The 23,562-nt window shown below is 42.4% G+C and overlaps 1 pseudogene; it reads right to left on the bottom strand.

The window, feature by feature from the left end:
• Window positions 1-17,265: 17,265 nt before the first annotated feature.
• The window catches only part of LOC111162090, a 10,971-nt pseudogene continuing 4,674 nt past the window's right edge, over window positions 17,266-23,562 (bottom strand).

Genomic DNA, 23,562 nt, shown 5'->3' with positions numbered 1-23,562 from the left:
TGTTACTCATTTGTATGTCTTCTTTAGAGAAGTGTCTGTTCATGTCTTCTGCCCGCTTTTTTAATGTGATTATCTGTTTTGTGTCTGTTGAGCTTGAGGAGTTCTTTATAGATCTTGGATATCAGCCCTTTATCTGCAGTGTCATTTGTGAATGTCTTCGCACATTCCGTGGATTGCATCTTTGTTTTGTTGACTGTTTCATTTGCTGTGCAGAAGCTTTTGATCTTGATGAAGTCCCAAAAGTTCATTTTCACTTTTGTTTCCTTTGTCTTTGGAGACATGTATTGAAAGAAGTTTCTGTGGCTGATGTCAAAGAGGTTACTGCCTATGTTCTCTAGGATTTTGATAGATTCCTGACTCACGTTGTGGTCTTTCATCCATTTTGAGTTTACCTTTGTGAATGGTGTAAGAGAATGGTGTAGGTTCATTCTTCTGCATGTGGCTGTCCAATTTTCCCAGCACCATTTGTTGAAGAGACTGTCTCTTTCCCATTGGGTATTTTTTCCTGCTTTGTTGAAGATTATTTGACCATAGAGTTGAGGGTCCATATCTGGACTCTCTACTCTGTTTCACTTGTCTATGTGTCTGTTTTTATGCCAGTACCATGTTGTCTTGGTGACCACAGCTTTGTAGTAAAGCTTGAATCAGGCAACATGACACCCCCAGCTATGTTTTCCTTTTTCAACATTTCCTTAGCAATTCGGGGTCTTTTCTGGTTCCATATATATTTTAGGATTATTTGTTCCAGCACTTTGAAACATGCCAGTGGAATTTTGATTGGAGTGGCATTGAAAGTGTAGATTGCTCTATACTTGTGTATATATTGTGTAGATATTTAAACAATGTTTATTAATGTTTACTCTTCAGGAACCATGAGCATGGAATCCTTTTCCATCTTTTTGTGTCTTCTTCAATGTCTTTCATGACTGTTCAGTAGTTCCTCAAGTACAGATCCTTTACCTCTTTGGTTAGGTTTATTACCAGGTATCTTATAGTTCTTGGTGCTATAGTAAATGGAATCGATTCTCTAATTCCCTTTCTGTATTTTCATTGACAGTGCATAGGAAAGCAACTGATTTCTGTACATTGATTTTGTATCCTGCCACATGACTGAATTGCTGTATGAGTTCTGGTAGTTTGGCGGTGGAGTCTTTTGGATTTTCCATATAAAATATCATGTCATCTGTGAAAAGAGAAACTTTGGTTTCTTCTTTGCCAATTTGAATACCTTTTATTTCTTTTTGTTGTCTGATTGCTGTTGCTAAGACTTCTAGTACTATGTTGAACAAGAGTGGTGAGAGTGGGCATCCTTGTGTTTCTGATCTGAAAGGGAAGGCTGTCAGCTTTTCCCCACTGAGAATGATACCCGCTGTGGGTTTTTCATAGATAAATTTTATGAAGTTGAGGAATGTTCCCTCATCCCTATACTTTGAAGAGTCTTAATCAGAAATGGATCCTGTATTTTGTCAAATACTTTTTCTGCATCAATTGAGAGGGCCAGGTGTTTCTTCTCTCTTCTCTTATTGATTTTTTCTATTGCAGTGATTGATTTGCAAATGTTGAACCACCCTTGCAACCCATGGATAAATTCCACCTGGTCATGGTGGATAAATTTTTTAATGTACTTTTGGATCCTATTTGCTAGGGTCTTGTTGAGAATCTTGGTATCCATATTCATCAGTGATATTAATCTGAAATTCTTTTTGATGGGGTCTTTGCCTGGTTTGGACATCAGGGTAATGCTGGCTTCATAGAAAGAGTCTGGAAATTTTCCTTTTGTTTCTATTTTTTTTGAAACAGCTCGGGACAATAGGTATTATTTCTTCCTTCAATGTTTGGTAAAATTCCCCAGGGAATCCATCAAGTCCTGGGCTCTTGTGTTGTGTAAGGTTTTAAATTCACTGCTTCAATCTCATTACTAGATATTGGTCTATTCATGTTGTCAATTTCTTACTGTTTCCGTCTTAGAAGGTTATAGGTTTTCAGGAATGCATCCATTTCTTCTAGGTTACCTAACTATTGGCATATAACTGTCAGTAATAATTTCTGATGATTGTTTCTATTTCCTTGGTGTTCATTGTATCTCTCCCTTTTCACTCATATTTTTATTAATTTGAGTCCTCTCTCTTTTCTTTTGGATTAGTTTGGTCAGTGGTTTATCAATCTTGTTATTTCTTTCAAAGAACAAGAGTCTAGTTTCGTTGACATGTTCTACTGTATCTCTAGTTTCTGAGTTATTGATCTCTGCTCTAATCTTAATTATTTCCCTTTTTGTGCATGGGGTTGGCTTAATTTGTTGGTGATTTTTCCAATTCCTTATGGTGTATAGAGAGTTGGTGTATTGAGGATTTTTCAAATTTTTTTTTTTTAAATGAGGTTTGGATGGCTATGTATTTCCCCCTTAGGACTGCCTTTGCTGTATCCCATAGGTTTTGGACTGATGTGTCTTTATTCTTTGATTTCCTGGTTGATCCAAGCATTCTTGAGCAGGATGGTCTTTAGCTTCCAAGTGTTTGAATTCCTTCCAAAATTTTTCTTGTGTTTGAGTTCCAGTTTCAAAGGATTGTGCTCTGAGAATATTCAGGGAATAATCTCAATCTTCTGGTATCAGTTGAGCCCTGATTTGTGACCCAGTATGTGATCTATTCTGGAGAAAGTTCCATGTGCACTCAAGAAGAATGAATATTCTGTTATTTTAGGTGGAATGTCCTGTATATATCTATGAGGTCCATCTGGTCCAAGGTGTCATTCAAAGCTCTTGTTTCTTTGTTGATTTTCTGCTTGGATGATCTGTCTATTGCTGAGGGTGCTATGTTAAGATCCCCTACAATTAATGTATTCATATCAATATGACTCTTTATTTTGATTAACAGGTGGCTTGTGTAGTTGGCTGCTCCCATGTTGGAGGCATAAATATTTACAATTGTTAGGTCTTCTTGGTGGATAGACCCTTTAAAAATGATGTAGTGTCCTTCTGTATTTCTGACTACAGTATTTAGCTTAAAATCTAATTTATTTCATATGGGAATCACTCCCCCCAACTTTCTTTTGAGGTCCATTGACATGAAAGATGGTTCTCCTTCCCTTCACTTTCAGTCTGGATGTATCCTTAGGTTCCAAATGTGTATCTTGCAGACAGCATATGGACAGGTCCTGTTGTTTTACCCAGTCTGCAACCCTTTGCCGTTTTATGGAAGCATTTACGCCATTCACATTGAGAGTGATTATTGAAAGATAAGTTTTTAATTGAGATCATGTTGCCTGTGAAGTCCTTGTTTCTATAGATTGTAACTTTCTGTTCTATGTCACTCTTGGTTTCTTTCTTCTTTTATAGAACTACCCCTTAATATTTTTTGTAATGCCAGCTTGGTGGTCACATAATCTTTTAACGCTTGCTGGTCTTGGAAGCTCTTTATCTCTCCATCCATTTTGATTGTCAGCCTTGCTGGATAAAGTATTCTTGGCTGCATATTCTTTTCATTTAGTGTCCTGAATATGTCTTGCCAGCCCTTTCTGGCTTGCCAGGTTTCTATGGACAGGTCTGATGTTATTGTGATGGTCCTCCCTCTGTACATAAGGGATCTCTTCCCCCTAGCTGCCTTTAAGACATATTCTCTGAAATTATGATTCGTGAATTTCACAATAATGTGCCTGGATGAACTTCTAGCCTCATTGATTTTGGGGGGAGGGGAGAGGTGGCTTCTCTGCCTCTAGGACATGAACACTTGCTCCTTTCCCTGGACTGGGGAAATTTTCATCCAGGATATGATCAACTATATCTTCTAGTCTTTCTGTCTTCACCCCCTCAGGGATCCCAATAATTCTGACATTGGAATGTTTCATAGCATTATTTATTTATTTATTTATCTACTTATTCTTGGTTTTCATGGCTTCTAAGCTGTTTGTTCAAGGCCTTTTCCTGATCCTTCTTTTCTATTAGTTTGTCTTCTAGATCACTAATTTGATCTTCTGCCTCACTTACCCTAGCTGTTAGAGTATATAGATTGGATTAGATCTCATTGATAGCATTTTTAACTTCTGGCCTTAGAGATTCTATGTTGTCACTAATGGTCTTCTTCAAATTAGCTATTGCTTGGGTAATTGTTACCCTGAATTCCTTTTCTGACATATTGTTTATGTCCATATCCAATAGTTCTGTGCCAGAGGTCAAAGTCTCTGAATTTTTCTTCTGTTGGGTGTTCCTTCTCCTAGATATTTTAGTGAGACTTGGTTGAGGGGATTTATAGTTGAATATAGCAACCATGATCTAGGCAATGTGCACCTTGAGAAGTTTCAGAGCAATCGGAAGTCACCACCAAAAAGAAAGAAAAAAGAGAGAAAAAGAGAAAAAAAAAGAAAAAAAGCCACCAAAATGGGCCCCAAAAGTAAGATTACAAGGTACAAAGACAAAAAAAAAAAAAAAAGACTGACAAAAGTAAAAGAAAAAAAAAAAAAGAAAACCCCAGCCAAAATGAACCCCAAGAATAAGATTTATATAGTACAAAAACAAAAGCAAGTACACAGAAACACTGACAGAAGGATAAGATGGGAAGGTGTTTATAAATCCTCGATGTGGGTAAGGAAGTTTATTTCAGTTCTTCCTGGGTTTATCTTGCTATCTTTGTTAAAGGACTCAACTTTCCAGAGATACAGGGAAATTAAAACTGGTTTATATATAGGGGTAGTGTTGAATAGGGAAAAAAAGATTACCTTGAAGCTTATATCTCTATGTATATTAAAAAAGAAAGAAAGAAACAAACAAACAAACACAGGTATATGCATGAAAAAAGTTCAAGTTAAAAAGTTATTATGTTGTATTAAACCTCTAGTTGTAATGGTAAGTAGGTTTAAAAAAATTAAAAGAACAAGAATTGTGAGAACAAATCTTTTTAAAAAAAGTTGTATCTATGAAATATATAGGTTTTGGAGCAACACCAGGAGGTTAATATATTGTTTTCCTCTGATGTTGGGGTTCTCCAATTTTATGGGGATCCCTTGGTTGTTGTCCTCTTGTTTTTTAAGTTTGTATTCTGGGGGAGGGGCTTGCTGTGTTGTTTTCCAGTCAGTCTTGCTTTGGCTGAGTCACCCTGTCCCCATCAGGGGGCTGGGTTCTGTGGAAACTGGTTATTCAGGCTTTTGTTCTCTGGAGGTTTTTGTTCTTTGGGGGCTTTGGGGGCTTTTCAGAGGGTTAGTGAAAAGTAAACTGTCTGCCCCCAGACCTCTACCTCAGAGACAAGCCTTAGTCAGCTCCTCTCTGGGTGGTTCAGAACACACAGACTCCTCCTCTGCAAATTCCGCTGAACACCACAACCTCCCACAGGTGGTGCACACCCCAGCCACCATCTCAGTGGTCACCCAAGGCCCCCACTTGTCTCTGCATCCCTGTGCCACCAAAACCATGAGCAATATTTGTCCAAGGGGGCCTGAAACTGGGTGGCTGCCACTGTCGGGACTGCTGTCTGGAGCCCATGCCCATGCCAGGTGCACTCACACACGGCAGCAGTGGCAGGATGCAAAAGGCTGCAGGCTGAGGGAACCAAACTGGAGACCACCCTGTGTTCTCTGAGACTGGGCTGGGTATGCTCAGATCCTGAGGCTGCACAGGTCATGGAAGGCTGTGGGCCCAGAAACCCCCTAGCCAGTGGCCACACCGGGCTCTCTCAGGCATGGGCAGGAGTGTACCCAGCCCGAGCAGTGGCGCAAGCAGTGAAAAGCCAGGACCATAGACTGGAGCCCCCGTTGGGGGGCTCTGGCACAGGTGATCGCTAGTGGTGACTGTTCTGAGACTGTGGGCTTAGCTCCATGCCCTTGGTCACTTGATTCCACCAGTTGCCCCTTAAAATCTTTTGTTCTTTTTGAGTGCTTTTAACCAGACTCCCAAGTTAATGCTGGTCACCAATCACAGGACACTTTCATATTGGGGTATTACTTTCCAATGGGTCGCTTCTGGTGCCTCCCTCCCCCTTCTGTTTATCCTCCAATATCAGTCCAGGTGTTCCCACTGCACTTTACTTCTCCACTGATGATCTTCTGACACCATAGAGATCCAGAAGTGTATAATCTTATATCTCAGTCTGATTTCGTGAGGGTTCAGAGTGTTCTGGTAGACATTTAACTCACTTTAGGGGACAAGGTGGAAAGAAGGTCTCCTACTTCTCTGCCATCTTGCCCTCCTCCTTTTATATATTTATTAAATATCTAGATATTCTCTTTTGTGATTTATTTCTTTTTCACTTTTGTTCATTCCATTGTTGAGTTGTTTATCTTTTTTAAACTGATTTGTCAGAATTTTTCAACATAGTTTAACATAAATAAGCAATGTCATTTTTTTTTTTCTTCCATGTCTGACAGTTTTAATGTCTGATGTCTTTATGGAACTAATTCTTCTGTTTCTGGTTTCTGCTGACTCTTACTTATTTTATCTTGTTTCTTTCTGTGTCTTGTGTTTTTTACTGTGTCATATTCAATTTACTAGTAGCTTCACCATATGGGAATGTTTTGAGACCTAGATTGAAGTCAGCTCCTCTAGAAAGAAGGTATACTTAGTCTTTCCAGTCCTCTGGGTATACTACTGACATGTAATCACTTTCAATTTTTCAATCACCTTGATAGCATGCATTCAGATCACAAATTCACATGTGTTCTGGCTGGTACTTACTAATTCTGAAAGGATTTTTTTCTTGATACCTACTACTAATTTTCAATAAGCAATTTTATCCTTATTTTATCCAGGATGGGGTATTTGTCATTCATTCTTACACTGACAGAGTAGCCCTTTGGAATCTGTGACAATTAGTTTGATGTATTTACTTGGTCAGCCTATAGTACCCAATTATTTAATCAAACATTAATTCATTTTGTAGTATGGCCATCATCTGCAATCAGCTGTCTTTAGATAAGATGACTCAGTATCTTGAGTAGGGCTACTTGTGGAGGAACATTTTTTTTCTCACTCTTCAGGATTCTTGGAGCTGGTCTAAGATTTAAATTGACATGAGATAATTAAGAGGAGAAAACAACAGCAATGCATTTAATTACATGTATATGGAGACCAACTATAAATATTGAGACCCAAAGATGCCACTAGATATTCAAGTTGAGTAAAGCACAAAGTTAAATTGGAACCTCATGTTCAAAAAAGAAGTTTTGGCTATAAATATAAATCCTAGAGGTAAAGTAATGGATTAAAAAAGGGGATCCCATCACTTCTCAGATTTTTGGCTAAGATCAAGTGTAGTATCTGTACTTATCAGTTTAAAAAAGGGGATCCCAGAAGAGCTCAGTAGGGGATCAAAGGAAGGAGTAAAAAGTTGGACCTTAATGAAAGAGTGGACTCATCACCTCAGAGGCTGATGCAAAGAGAACTTTGGGAATGGGGTTGCAGGCACATTTGCAAGGTCTCAACAAGGATGAAAGTAAGAGGGTGGGAGGGGAACCCTAGGGAAGGAAGTGGAACATGGGGTTGTTTGTGAGAGCTCAGGGAAAAGGCGCTGACCAAACAAGCAAGAGACTGGGAACTGTCAGGATGGTGGGTGGGTCTCCTCTCTGACCTCAGGACAAGCTACCTTGCCACTCTTCATCCTAATGTGCCAAGAACAGTTTGGTGGCTACAGGTACAGGATGCCAACATCCAACACATCCCTGAAGCAAGTGCCCCAGCAGGTCTGCATGCATCCGCAGCCATTCACCCCTTGTGCCTGGGACTGCTGCTTGCCTAAAGGTGTTCTAACTCCACACCCACCACAGCTTGCCCCACCCCTGCCCTGGCCAGGGAGCCAGACTGCCTGCACCACCTCCTGGCCAAATTACATCCAGAATCTAGCACCCTTCTGCTGCTGTTCCCTCACCTATCTTCCACCCCAACCATTGTAGGAGATAACCCTGGAAAATACCCAGGTCACCTGATTCAACCTCACTGTTGCAGAGAAGACACCAAAGGTATTCGTTCATTCCACAAACATGTGTTGGGCTGCCATTATGTGCTGCTATACCTGACACTATCCCAAGAGCAGGGATGTCCCAGCTGGGGATGTCCCTTTCCTCATATAGCTAACATCTAATGAGAAGATAGATGTAAAATATATAAAATTAATAACAGCAGAATTAAAGTTATGGTTCCAAATCATGCACTTTTGGAAAGGGACATGTTTCTGAATAAATACATGGCTGATGGTGGGGGAAGAGTTCTTCTTTGAAGACACAACATATTTTATTTTATTTTATTTTTATTAAATTATTTATTTAAATTCAATTTAGTTAATATATAGTGTATTATAATTTTCAGGAGTAGAATTTAGTGATTCATCATTTGCATATAACAGCCAGTGCTCATTACATCAGGTGCCCTCCTTAATGTCCATCACCCAATTACCCCTTCCCTTACCCACCTCCCCTCCAGCAACCAGTTTGCTTCCAAGAGTTCTGCATCTCTTATGGCTAACCTTTCTCTCTATTTTCATCTTATTTTATTTTTTCTTCCCTTCCCTGTGTTCATCTTCTTTGTTTCTTAAATTCCACATACAAGTGATTGAAAACATGACATTTAGACCCAGAATCAAAGAATGTATAGAAATTGATCAGCCAAAGAAATAGAGGAGGTTTCAGACAACATTCCAGACAGAGAAGGCGCTGAGGTCCACAGACCATAACCCTGTCTCAACTCATGTCTCTTCTTTGGTGTATCCCCCCTCCTCCCTTATTCCCACTTATCTCCAGATGAAAATCTCCCTGAGGGAAGGAGATATTGGTTGCCTTTTGTTTATTCAATTTTAAGAACATATGGTGGTTTTTATACTTCAGACTGTTTATAACATTGCAAGTTCTTCCTCTCTTTCCTTTAAATACCAACCCAGAGAATTTCATTATTACCTAAACTTGACAGAATAACAAACCAAAAGGGTTTAGCAAGCATCCTTAGCTTTACTGAGCTAGAATCCAAAACAACAATCTCTTTTTTTCTTTTTTTTTTAAAGAATCTGTGTGATTTTAAGTAGCAGTATACATTTAATTTCTTCACACACTAGAAGTCTACAAGTCATGAAGTTCTATCCACTCTCCACAAGCCACACATCACTCAGAAAAGCCCTTCTATCTGTCATACCTGGGTTACTACATACATACAACACTATTTCCTATGTGCCTGGATCCATAACAGGTTAGTGTGCCCAAAGATATCTTGAATAGTTAAGGGCCCACATCCAGATCAATGGACAATAGACTAGAAGATGCACACCTGAAATGTGAACCTCATGACATGCATGTAAAAACAACAAGAAGGGAAGGGGCACCTGAGTGGTACAGTCAGTTAAAGTGTCAGACTCTTGGTTTTGGATCAGTTTGTGATCTCAGGTTCATGAGATTAAGCCCCTTATTGGGCTTGTGCTCAACACAGACTCTCCTTAAGATTCTCTCTCCATCGGGGTGCCTGGGTGGTTCAGTGGGTTAAAGCCTCTGCCTTTAGCTCAGGTCATGATCCCAGGGTCCTAGGATCGAGCCCCACGTTGGGCTCTTTGCTCAGCGGGGAGCCTGCTTTCTCTTCTCTCTCCCTGCCTGCCTCTCTGCCTACTTGTGATCTGTCTATCAAATAAATGAAAAAACTTTAAAAAAAAAAAAAAAGATTCTCTCTCCATCTACCACTGCCCTCTCCCTTTAACTCTCTCAAATAAATAAATAAATCTTTTTTAAAAAAAGAACAAGAAGGGAAAATAATTAAGAATTGAGCTAAATTTAGTAAAAAACAAGAATAAAACTTCCATATTTGGGGTACATAAGAACACTGACGGGGCACCTGGGTGGCTCAGTGGGTTAAAGCCTCTGCCTTTGGCTCAGGTCATGATCCCAGGGTCCTGGGATCTATCCCTGCATTGGGCTTTCTGCTCAGCAGGGAGCCTGCCCCCCCACCTCTCTGCCTACTTGTGATCTCTGTCAAATAAACAAATAAAATCTTTTAAAAAAACCAACACTAATAATAAATGAAATGAAGACTGTGGGTTCTCCATAATAAAAATGGAGTAATTGAGAGGAATGAACAGTGGCATCACACCACATACATACACACACCCACATCACACTGCACACACACCACACACACATATACACCACATACACATACCACACACATATATACACCACACACTACACACACATTGCACACACACACCACACACATATACCACACACAAATAACATATACCACACACACCACACATACAACCCTACGCTTACACACATATTCCAAATACCACACACCACACACACATATGCACCACACATACATATACCACACACATACCACCCATACCACACATACCATATACACATATACACTGCACACACACACACACACCACATCATACACACACAAACAGTACACATACTACAAACACATACACACATACCACGTATACACAGCACACACACATACACCACACACATATCCTACACATACCACACACACACCACACGCAAACACATAAACACAAACTTCAGCCACAATTTCTTTCTCCTTGTAAGCACTCCAGAATTATAGAGAGTGATAACACTTGCCATTGTGTTTTTGATTTCTGCATCAAACAGCAGAGATTTGTGGCTTGTGGATGACTATCATCCTTGAGGTATATTTCTGGAAAAAGTGTACAAAACAATGGTGATACAGGGAAAGCCACCTCAATCTAGGTTCTTGACCATATCTCCTCAGTTATTTATCAAGGAAATGTGAGCACAGTGCCCTCCTTGCAGCTTCTTGCAAAGGTCCAATGGGGCAATGTATGTAGAAATCCTGAGAGCTTGTTGCCCAATGTCTGTGGATATTTGGGAGGTGACTGTGAAGGATTTGAATAAGATGCTGGAGAAGAAGAAGGAACTATGGCTCATTAATGATGATTAAATCAAAATTCAAAAGATTTCAGCAGATTTTAACTATGAGGAAATGTTGTTAATATTATAGCAGATTTAGTGTCATATTAGACACTAAATCAAGACAAACTGGAGTCCCACACCTAGGTTGAAAAACAGGCCTGGTGAGGATATGATGGGGTAAGAGGTGGAGTAATAGCAGTTGTGATGGAAAGATCTGCTGGGCAGTGTGACCAAAAGACAGTCTTGGAATGCATTGTTTATATTATTTTTTTTATTGAAGTATAATTGGCATACAATGCTGTATTAGTTCCATATAGACAATATAGTGATTCAACCATTCTATACATTACTCAGTGCTCACCACAGTAAGTGTAGTCACTGTTTGTCACTGTATGTTATTACAGTATTACTGACTATATTCCTTATGCTGTACTTCTCATCTTCATGACTTTTATTTTATAATTAGAAGTTTGTACCTCTTAGTTCTTTTTATCTATTTCACCCAACCTCCCCCCTCCCAATCTCCCCTCTGGCAACACCAGTTTGTTCTATGTATATAGAGTCTGGTTTTTTGTTTGTTCATTTGTTTCTTTGTCATTGCTATCATTATTATTACAAAATAAATTCAGAACTACACCATTTACATAGGGTTTTGCAGGTATCACCTTATAAATTAAAGAATATTGTTGGATCAAGAAAGTAATTACTCCTGTGAACTTTATCTAAGTCAAGGGACCCTGGGTTTTTTGTCCAGTTCTGGCCACCCACTGTAAAGGGAATGTGAGCAACCTGGAGAACAGCCTAATGTCCAGACAAAGAAATAGAAACTCAGTTCAGCACTGGCATGTACTAGCTGCATACCTAACCTCAGGAAGGTGATGTAATCTCTCCAAGCCCAGCCTCAGTTTCCTCAGCTGTCAAAGAGCCCTACAGAGCTGTTTTGAAGATTAAATGAAATCATATATAGTGATTCCTTGAAGGAAGAAAGACCACTGAATATTATTAGACACTCAGCTATCTTAATTATTCAAATATTGGTGTCCACTCTGTGGGTCTGCTGTGATCTGGTTTGATCCCAGGTCAGTTTCTTCCCTCCACCTTCACACCTTGGGCTCCTCCTTCCTCCCCCACCCCCATATGATGAGCCAGTGGGAGGGACACCATCCAGGACAAACCAGATAAACGAATTACATTTGCCATCTGCTCCAAGACAAGTCAATAGACAATCACAACAACAGTTTCCCTTTGAATTCTGCATGTCTAAGATGTTTGCTGAGTACTGACACAGATATGAATGGGGTAAACATGGTCCCCAATGTCATGGCCCTTATCATCTAGTATGTCAGTCAGACAACATAAAACATGTACACACATATGGGCACACACACAGAAAAACACGTAAAAAAAATAATTACAAATGAACAGAATGCTAAAGAAGAACCATACAGAAGAATCCTAATTTGGTAGCCTCAAAAGATGGACTCTTAAAAGAAGGAAAATATGAGCTGAGCCTAGAGGAAGAGTTAAGAAACTTCCCATCTCCCCTTCCATGCAGACAGCTGCATCATTCTTGGGTACCAAAAGGCTGCTGGCCACCCTGAAAGGGAACTCCCAACTCCCTACCAGGGGGAGTCACATTTTACTGCAGTCTCTGCAGAAAGTCCCCTAAGTTCCTCCCACACCTCCCAAGACCTCCCACCCCACCCACCACTCTTCCCAGCTAATAACACCTTCTCTTCTCTCCTAGTCAGCATTTCTAATTAAGGCCTTGCCCTCTGTCAGCCCTGCCAGGCAAAACCTGCTGGGCCAGAAACACACCTGTCCTGCTTCTGTTTCTGTGTGACATTAAATTCTGAAAAATGTGTCCCTTACCCATAGCCACCCCACCCTTGGCCTCCTGCTCCTCCTTCCACTCCCTGGCACCCTGGAAGCCCTGGAGCAGGGTGGGACACATTGGTGGGGATCAATAGTGCTAAGGCACAGGCCCCTTTCCTGCTGCTTCTTCCATGCTGCCATTTTCTAGATGCTGGGGAAAGCAAAAGAAGAAGGGCAGAATCAGGTCAGCCACAGAACCAGAAGGGTAAACAGAGACAGAAAATGAGAAGCATTGAAGGGCAGAGAGGGAGGCAGTGTGAAAGAAAGCAAGAAAAAGAGAGACTTAGGCAGAGGTGAGAGGGAGACAGAGACATAGAGATAATGAAGAAGGTCGCACGTGCGATAGAGAGAGAGAGACAACTGAAGTGGGAAACAGAAGCCAGAGGGACAGAGGAAGAGCCTGGGAGTATAGGAGGTAGCTGGGCAGGTGGGGTTGGGATAGTCCCTGCCCTACCCCAGCCCTGGCTGAGGCCTTCACAATAAGAAGGTCACAGAAGCATCCAAGGATGGTGGGGGAACTTTGGTGGTGGAGCATGTTTTTTTCCCAAATCTCACTGATTTGTGGGAGTGGGGGGAGTACACCAGAAGGTGGGAGCAACTGTTGTCCCAGAATAAAGATGGAATTAATCTGTGAAAAATCTGATGTGCTACAACTAGTGGGCAGTTTCACGCAATGTGAAGACACGGGATTTTCCACTCTTGACAAATTTCTCAAAACCAGCTGAGGGAATAACAGCTGCCTTCCCAGGCTGGGAATGCTTCCTCTGCTCACCCAGCCCTGCCCAGGCATGGCTCTTCCCCTTCCATTGCATAGACACAAAGGCCTCCATGTGCCCCTGGAGATCCTGAGACCTGGCAGGTGTGGTGCAGCCTGGGGAGTCCAGGTTGGGAGGGAGAAGTTGGGAGGGAGAGGCTCAGGTGAAGTCCATGGGCGCCTGGGGCAAGAAGATGTCATTTCTGGTCCAGAGAATCAGGAAGCCTTTTGGAAGAGCTAGCCTGGATTAGTGTTTTAAACCTGGTGTAATTGCAGTAGTCAGGAGTGGGGCAGGGACAGTGTGGGCAAAGGCTCCAAGATGGAAAAGCCCAGCAGCTGAGCGCATACCTTGCCCACCTGGGCTCATTCTGTGAGAAAAGATACCTTGGAGTGAGATTGTGGAAGGCTCTAACTGCCATGCTGAGTTGTTTACTCTGTCTGAAAGGAGGGACCACAAAATTATCTTGACCAGAAAGGTGAGAGGAATGGTGCCATGCTTAGAATCTGAGTCTCTCTTCCTTTCTTTAACTCACTGAGTGAACTTGAACAGGTCATCTGACCCCTTTGGGTTCAATTTTCTATAAATGTAGGGCTTTAGCCAGATAAGCATTTTATTCTGGAACCAAGAAAAAACTTCGTTTGGTGTCTTTTTTTTTTCCCCTCCCAGCTACTAGTTGTAGAAAACAACTGACAAGATGAGCCCTAGAACCCCTCTCACTCTGACAGTAAAGGGGCCATGAAGGAGGTGTGTGTCCCTCCTTTACCATGGGCTCCTTCTAACCTGCCAAGTGCCACAAGCTTCAGACCAGCCTGCTGTCCTGGGGAGTGTCAAACTCCTGGGAGCTCCCAGGGCTGGTGCCTGCATAGCCACGTCCTTTCTGCCGCAAATAGGACTAATTGATACTGAAGGAAAGAGAAAATTCTTCTCTAAACTTGAGGTCTTCTGGCTGGACTGGAAATTAAATTTATATGAAATAGATTAACAGGAGAAGAAAACCTGAAAGTTAGTTATTAAGTGCACACAGAGGCCTAAGAATAAAATTGAGAACTAAAGAAATGACCAAGGCTGTTAGTTTTTATATATTTCAGACAAAGAGATAATAAATTTGTCAGGCATTGACAGAAAAAAGGAAATTTAACTTTGGGAGCTTGGGGTAGTAAATTAGTAAAAACTAACAATAATTTTTTATATAGCCTTCTCTGCTCTCAATTCCCCACCTCTGGTGATGAGGATATCTCTTTACCTTATGCTACAGGGGAGGTACCTTTCACATGGAGATTTACTTCTGCTTTCAGCAGGATTGAGAAAGGTCTGAGTGTCCTTCTAGGACAGGCTGTCTCTTACATAACTTTTACTTAAAAGGATTGGTATGCCAAAGTGGCACATTTTGGGGCAGCCTGCTCTTGGCTCCTATGACAGCAAAACTATAGCAACAGCAATATGAATAGCCATACCTCCAGGAACTTTAATAGAATCATTATCACATGCCAACCATGAGGTCTAAGACCTTACCACACTTCATTCACTTAACTCTCACAACAACCCTCTGAGGGGGTGAGGGGTAGTATGAACCCCACTTCATGATTAAGTGGAGTTGGGAAGAATTTATCTATACTGAGGACTCAGAAGAGGCAATGGCACAGAACAGGCTGCCTCAGAATTTGCCATGGAAAAAAAAGCATTTGCCCACTTGAGTGCTCCGTTTTTTACTTAGATTGTATATGTGAGACCAATACAAGTTAAGTATTTGCAAAAGACAATAGTCTAGACCACAGTGGTGTTGATTTGAGGAGGCCTTGAAGAGTGCTTGTGGAGGTCAGGGTGTCTACAGCCCTGTCTACAGCCTGCCTGGGACAGAGGCTCCGGGAGGCCAACAAGACCCTGCCTGGGACAGAGGCTCTGGGAGGCCAACAAGATCCTCCGGGATCAGGTTTGAATCAAAGGGAAGAGAATCTTCCTCAGTCAAAGGTAGGATTGTAAGAAAGGTCAAGAAATTTGAAGGACACAGTTTTTATTGTGATACTATTCCTCAGCATCTCACACCCTCCTTGTTGGCTACTCCCTGTGTGAAGGGTTGGGAAACTCATCTTTGATGTTTTAAGTGATGGAGAAATAGAAGTTTCCCCTGGGAAGTCTGTATCCAGCCCCCTCCCCCAAGGAAGGAGACTCTGGTAGAGAGAGCTCAAGAGAGTTCTCCAGGAGCCAACTCTTGAGGGCTCAGTAAATCAGAAAGGGGCACTGGGTCCCCTAGCCCACCTAACCCTCTAGATAAACCATTCCTTCCTTTGCTTACATGCCAGGTGGCCGGACAACAAATAACAAAAGGACAGCAAATCCAGTAAGATCACAGGGACAGTCTTTGAAAAGCAAAGGGGCTGTAAAAATAAGAGGCTGTCAAAACCTGCCTTGTTGATACAAAATTTGGGTATTTACCCTTTCTGATGGCTGTGTAATATTCCATTACATATATGGACCACATCTTCTTTATCCATTCGTCTGTTGACTCTTGGGTCTTTCCACAGTTTGGTAATTGTGGCCATTGCTGCTATGAACATTGGGGTGCAGGTGGCCCTTCTTTTCACTACATCTGTATTTTTGGGGTAAATACCCAGAAGGAAGAGATGTAAAACACCAGACACAGTATGAATACCAAAGGTTATAGAGGGGAGAAAAGTCATGTTTCTGGCTTCTTCTTTTTAACCCTCCCCTTCTTCTTCCCCCTTCATGTCTCCAGATCAGGAGAAATAAGATCCTACCCATGTGCTTCCAGTGCACAGCAGAATACTGCCTACTGCATGCAGAATACTTTCAGTATCTGGCTTCTCTCTGGGTGAGAGGATCCCAGGCCTAGAGGAATGCAGAGTGCCAGGTTCTATGTCCCCAGTGAACCCACACCTAGTAGGGCACAGGTGACTTATATGGACACAGCTCAGATAGGCCTGGAGGAATGCAGTCTCTGTCCTCAGGGAGTTCAAGGAGGACAGGACACAGGACCCTTGAGGCATAGCAACCATCACACATAAGCCACAAGAGCTGGCTCTGAGCCTCAGATGGGGAAGGGAAGGAACAGAAAGAAAGCTGGCAGGATGGAGGACTGCCCCAGAAGGCATCCCAGAGAAGGGGTAGTGGAGCAGACTGAAAAGGGGAGCAGGGACTTGATCCACTCTTTCGTTCATTCGTCCACCTCTCCAACAAACTTCTGTAGCACCTACAAGACTCCAGACACTGCTGAGGACCTGAGGATATGGGGAAAAAGAAAACTGGAAATCCTCACAATCCAGTGGAGGGAGGTAGCACACCTATAAGTGATGGAGCCCTGAAATAAGGGCCACATTCACACTTGGACAAGTTGGTGTGTGCGCAGAGAGGGGCTTCAGGCCTTGAACCTGTGTGAGTCTTGGGGGCTGCCAGGCAGATGGCAGGGCTAAGGTACATGGGACAGAGGGGCAGCCAGAAAGGGAAAGAGAAGTCAAACAAGCATCAGCCCACCTTCCCACCTGGCTTAGGAGCTGGGTGCTCAGGGGAGGGGAAGATAAGAAGAGAGAAAGGTGGGGCCTACTCAGAGGGCTGGGAATGTCCAGCTCTGGGGTCTCAGAGCTGCTTGGAGGATAGTGGGGTGCTAGCAGTAGAGGATAATCTTAACCTGAGAAAGGGGGGACAGGATGGGGCTGACAGGGACAGAACACCCAAGTGTTGAGTCAGGACGGAGGGTGAGGACAGGGAAAGCCCAGCAGCCAGGCAGGCACAGGGAATAGTCTCAGAGGGAGCAAGGGCTTCCTCAGTGTTTGAAATGAGGCCAAGCCTTAATGATGTTGTACAAAGTTCACCCGGGAGACAGGGTGTTGACAATATCACTGTGCCCCACCAGCAGGTAGTTGGGAATTAAATATCCCTTGTCCACTGCTCACTGAATCAGGTTCTGGGCTGCCTCCAAGGCTGTGGCATTGGGCGAGGTATCTGCAAAACAGTTATCTATCTGTTACAGGTTTCCAAGGCACCCTGCCCAGGGCAGGACCCACTCCTGAATCCCCCTTAATGCACCCCTACTCCCGTTCTAATATATTCTGCTACTGCCTGCAAGTCTATGTATAGAAAACAAAGTCAGGCCTTAGATTCATCAGCATCAAAGTTCTTCCTGAATGAAAAGAACAGAGTCTGGGATACATAGAGTTGTTTGGGGATGTACAGAATGTTTGTCCATTGCAAATATTTAACCTGGTAGTTCTCAACTAAGGGAATTTAGCCTCCCAGGGGATATTTGGTACTGTCTAGACACGTTTTTGATTGTCACAACTAGGCAAAATATGTTACAGGCATCTGGTGGCAGAAGCCAGGGATGCAGCTAAGGGTCCTACAATACACAGGTCAGTTCTTCTACAAAGACTTACCTGATCCAGGATGTCAATAGTGTTGAAGCAGAGAAACCTTGCTTTGGCCACAAGGTGTGCTTCCTGTACCTTCACACACCCACCCCCATCCCAGGCACCTTCCTAGGTATCCCCTCGCCCCACCCAACATTCATTTTAGTATCACCCTGAACCAGTCCCAGTGACATGGGCTCCTCTTCCCAGAGGTGCAGCAAAAGTTCCCTGAGTTTAAACAAACTCTAGTCAAGAGCTCTGAACAATGGCAATTGTCAGTGAACATTCTGGATGCTGATACAAGGACTAATCCAGGGATGTGGCAAATAAGGTAAAGGTTCCCACATTGTTGCCATGGTAAAAACTTAGCAAAATATAGGCACAAAGATATTTTCCCCTTGTCTTATATATGTTTTGATGTCAGAAGAGAAAGACATTTGATTGGTTGTGAAGGAGATAGATTCAGGGTGGGCATTCTCTCTGGGGGTGGGGGAGTTCACTCCTGGTAACACTCAGATTAGTCAAATGATAAATCTGAAGTTGGCTAAGTCTAGCATATGCTGGCACTGAAGTGATGCCTGAGTTTGATGCTGTTGTCTTGCATTTGAGACACTCTCCCTCAAACACCATACAATGACTGCTACTGCCCAAAGCATGCACTTACCCAAGAAAGTGCCCATAAAGGCAATACCCAGGGCAATGTCATTGTAGCCAGGAGCATGGGAACCTTGGACATTTCAGCCCACTCCTTCATAAACAGCACCATCCTGCCCCACGAGGAAGTTAAAGGACCATGAGGGGAGATGGATGTCAGCATGACAGACACACAATCTGGGATTGTTTCATTTATTTATTCACTTATTCATTCAATCACTCATGCTTTATTCAGCAGACACTGATTAGCTATTAAATTCTAAGCACTGAGTTACAAAAAAGACAGCAAGGGCATGTTGATAAACCAGCTTTCATCAGAAAGGGGCAAGGGGAGGAAGCCCAATTTATAGGCTTCACTGATTTCTGTAGTGTAAAACTCCCACCATAGCTGATTTTCAGCTACTGATGATTTAAAAAATGTCCTGGCTCCCTAATAATCCACTCTCCTGAGCCTATCCAGCTCTGGCACACTGCTGCTACCTTAAGGAGCTCACAGTCTAGGAAGAAAAGAGCAACAGCTGTCATCCCTGCAACCTGGCTTTCCCCAAACCTTGCCAATGACACTGTTTCCCTGGAGGTAAGCTGTGGCTGCCTTACTACTAAGGTCAAAGTACACTTCTCTAGCCCTGCCTTGCCTGATCCCTCTGCATCCACAAACATCCTCCCCGCTTCACTTCCACCCTGCTCTCTCTCCCAGCTGTCTTTTGTGGCTGCCCCTCACTCCTCTGCACCTTGTCTCCCTGTGTCCTTTCTTTAAATGTGCAGTTCTTCAGGTCTTTCTGATGCAAATTTAATATCAAACCCTGCTTTTAGTCCCTTGGCAACATAGTCCAAACTTCCCAGTTTGTATCAAGATTATTCATGAGATGGCCCCTGTTTGCCTCTTTATCTTTCACCATCTGTCTCTTTGTCATCTATTTTTATTATGATAAACTTCTCTTGGTTCCTCAAAGACACCATTCTTGGGCTGGCATCCAGGACTTTCCACAGAGGTCCTTTTTCTCTGCTTGAAACACTCTTCCCACTCTTCTGACAAGTTCGCTCATTTCTTAGGTCAGCTGATAGTCACCTCTCAAGTAGTACTTCCTTAATACCCAATACCCTAGCAAGCTAGCATGTTAAAAATGTCTCCTGTTTACATTTTTGAACCCTTTATCATAACACATAATGTACTCTATTATGATTTATTCATTTATCTTTTATCTTTTATTCAATTATCTTTCTCATTTAGCAGAGTATCAGCTCCATCAAGGCAAGAACCAAATCTGTGCCAAATCTGATAGCATCCCCAGAGCATAACCTCATGTCACAGAGTAGGCATTCAACTGCATTCTCAGTGAATTAATTTATAGCAAGTGGGTGTTTACTCCTGACTACAGGTCATTTCACAGTGAGCAGGGTCATGAAAGTTATGGTACAAGGGACACAATAAAAGGTCAAAAACCAAGGGACAGGAAACTGGCTTCTGAAACCTGAATGGAAAAAGGAAAAGGCCCTTTCTCAGCACCCATCATTTTCCAGTTTAGGTTAAAAACACATAGTAAATTTTCAGGTATCCATTCTATTCAAAGAGAGCAACTCTGTATAAACCTGCATAGCAGGATATAGCAGAGCACTTGACAAGTCTTAACAGATGAAAGGTATTGGAGGAAATTTTCTCCTATCTCAAAAGGGTTGAAACTAAAGCAGGAAGGAGAGAGGAGATTCTATCAGCATAGAATCACGTGGTAATTGTAATTCCACGGTAATCACAATTGGTAAATATAAGCCCACTGGATTTGGTAATCCAGTGGTAATTGGTAAATCCAGCTAAGGCAGGGCTACTGCACATGGCTAAGCTGTTTGTACCCTGAACAGAGTGCCTGGCCAGAAGGAAGGTAGGTCTAAAATCCAACTCCACTGCTAAGCCATGAAGCCCCTAGACAAAGGGCTTCTTGATTAATGTGTACTGTCTGGATTAGTGGTGGCCCATCCTGAGACTTAACATTCAGTATAATTATTTTTGATGGATATGAGATGGTCTCTAACCTCATACATCTTATCTGTGAGCTTGGAGTGCATCCTGCAAGAAGTTTTTATGATCCCATTAAGTCAGCGTGTTCTTTATTAAAAAAAATTACAGGAGAAAGGGGAACCCTCCTACACTGTTGGTGGGAATGCAAGCTGGTGCAACCACTCTGAAAAACAGCATGGAGGTGCCTCAAAAAGTTGAAAATAGAGTTACCTTATGACCCAGCAATTGCACTACCCTAAAGATACAAACATAGTGATCCGAAGGGGCATGGGCATCCAAATGTTTATAGCAGCAATGTCCACAATAGCCAAACTGTGGAAAGAACCTAGATGTCCATCAACAGATGAATGGATAAAGAAAATGTGGTGTATATATACAATGGAATACTATGCAGCCATCAAAATAAATGAAATCTTGCCATTTGCGACGACGTGGATGGAACTAGAGGGTATTATGCTTAGTGAAATAAGTCAATTGGAGAAAGACAACTATCATATGATCTCCCTGATATGAGAGAGTGGAGATGCAACATGGGGGGACTGGGGGGTAGGAAGAGAGGGAGACAAACCACAAGAGACTCTTAATCTCACAAAACTGAGGGTTGCCGGGGGGAGGGAGGGAGGGAGAGGGTGGTGGGGTTATGGACATTGGGGAGGGTATGTGCTATGATGAGTGCTGTGAAGTGTGTAAACCTGGCATCTTTAAAAAGGACACATTTTGAGTACATGCCCAAGGAGAATGACTAGCCCTTTAGCTATATCCTAGGTAAGACTCATCCAGAGCTGCATGAAAAAGCAAAGTTATACATAAAGCACCTCTCATATGGTGCACATTCAGTAAACTTTACTTTCCTTTCTCTCCCATTCAAAAGTTCAGAGTCTGTCCTCAGGTAAAAGAAGCCCACATGTCCTGAGGTCCACTTACTTATAACCAATGTTACATGAGTTCAACCTGTCTATGAAGAGGGACTGGATATCTTTTACCAGCAGGCAGCACTCATCAGACATGATGCAGGTTCTCCCAGCAGTGTGGATGATGATGACGTACTTAGCTGGGAGGTTCATCTTGGGGCATTGGGTCTTCCTGGCCTCCCATGCAGACCATGAGATAATGGTGGAGCAAACTGAGAAGGGAAGCAAAAAGAAAGGTGGATATGTGGGCTTATTGTGCCCACCTATGTTCACTACTGAACATCCCCATCCTGACCTGACTCTGACTGTGTAACTCAAGAGAGCCCACCTGGGAGGTGAGTATGTTTGCCTGATTGGATTATATTCAAAAGGCAAGAATCATAGAGCCATGGGATCTAACCCAAAAACAAAACCCAGAGGACAGTGGGGATGTTGATCCTAAGGATAAATGGATGTTCATTCCCAAGGAAAAAGGATACCTATCTATCTGCATGATTGCCATGTGCGTATGTGTGTGTGTACCTGCATAACAGGGCCCTTTGTACAAATTAGTTGAATCATCAGCTGAAAGCATGTCTTTGAGACTTACCTGTAATCCCTAAAACCCTCTGTCAATATAAGCAATTATTAATTTTAGTAGATAGCACTAATCCAACGACTGAGATCAAATTTACTCAGAGCTTTCATATAATAGAGATAATTATCTTTAAAACTTTATTAAGACTAGGAAAAGGTTGAAAGTGGTTATTAACTATACTTTTTTTTTTTTAAAGTGAACTCTCTCCCCAATGTGGGGCTCAAACTTAAGACCCCAAGATCAAGATTCACATGCTCTACCAACTGAGTCAGCCAAGTGCCACTTAACTATACTGGTTTTGATGTTACTGTTTGTTAAACCCTTTTTTAAATCTAGTATTTAGTACCCAAATTACCCTAACAATTTCCTCTGACTTCGGTATTGGTAGTGATGTAAGCCCTTCAGTTTATCAGTGCTATTCTGGTTCAGAAAGATGTGCATTTGTGCTTTTATGTGTTGTGCTTGTATGTGTTAGATGCCTATTCCTCTCCATGTTTTTTTGTTTTGTTTTGTTTTTGTTTGCCTCCACAGCACTTTTTACCTTCTAACATGCCAAATATTTGACTTGCTTATTTGCTTTTTTTTTTTCCTACCCTCTAGGTTGAAACTTCACAGGGGCACCACTTTTGTGTTTTGTTCTATAACAGGTTCTCAGTAAGTAATTGTTGACTGATTAAAAATAATGAGAGCACATATATTACGCCAGGTTAATACAATGGCTCTATCATTCTAGGAATCTGAGGGATAAAGAGGTAACCTGGAGGGTCCTTCGCAAGGTGTGCCAGCCCCAAAGGTTCAGAGAGCTATGTGACCAGTTGCCTATCAGAAAGGATCCAATGAAAGCCTAACTGAAAAGTCCACTCCCAATGGCATTTGGAAATTGTAGGGGGTAGTCTGCTTGGGTGGGTCTAGAAGGAGGCCCCGGTAGGATTGAAGGTCTTACCTTCCTTGGGATTTGCCTTCTGCAGAGGGAGTAAGCAGTTCTCACCTTTCACAAGAAGGGGCTGAACGTACTTTGATGACAGGTGGCCCTTCTGGACAGCATAGGAGATCAGGCCCTTCATTGCTGATTGGGCAGCCAGGCTGGGACTGTGGCCAGAAAAAGAGCCATCTGTAGTAACCTGGGTCTGGCCTGCATTTCATGGGGTTGTGGGGGAAGGATTAGATGACCTGCCAGCCCTTACATAGCTGTTGGCAAGAAACTGGCTTATCACCTAGGTTGGAAAGCCTAAAAGTCAAGGATCCACCTGCCCCAGGATGAAGACCTTTCCCAATAACCTGCCAAAACTTCATTCATTGCTCTTTCTCCATGGAGGAGCTAAAATGCAGCCCCATGTTCAGGAATGCCCAGCTAGCTGGGTCAGGGTTTCCCATTGGCAGGGGCTCTTCCAGGCATGTGCCAGTCTCTTTACTGTATTAATTTCTTTAATCCTCACCACAAACCTCTGAGGTAGATGCTGTTATGTTATTATTCACAGAAGGGAACTTGAGGCTTCAAGAAGTAACATGCTCAAGACCCTACTACTAACAGGGTGACACCCAGGTAACAATAACACAT

This window comes from Enhydra lutris, unplaced genomic scaffold, assembly GCF_002288905.1.
Source record: "Enhydra lutris kenyoni isolate GAN:26980312 unplaced genomic scaffold, ASM228890v2 scaffoldscaffold88, whole genome shotgun sequence".
Lineage (NCBI taxonomy): Eukaryota > Metazoa > Chordata > Mammalia > Carnivora > Mustelidae > Enhydra > Enhydra lutris.
The sequence above is the reverse complement of the archived record's forward strand: the minus strand, read 5'-3'. Positions and strand labels throughout refer to the sequence as shown.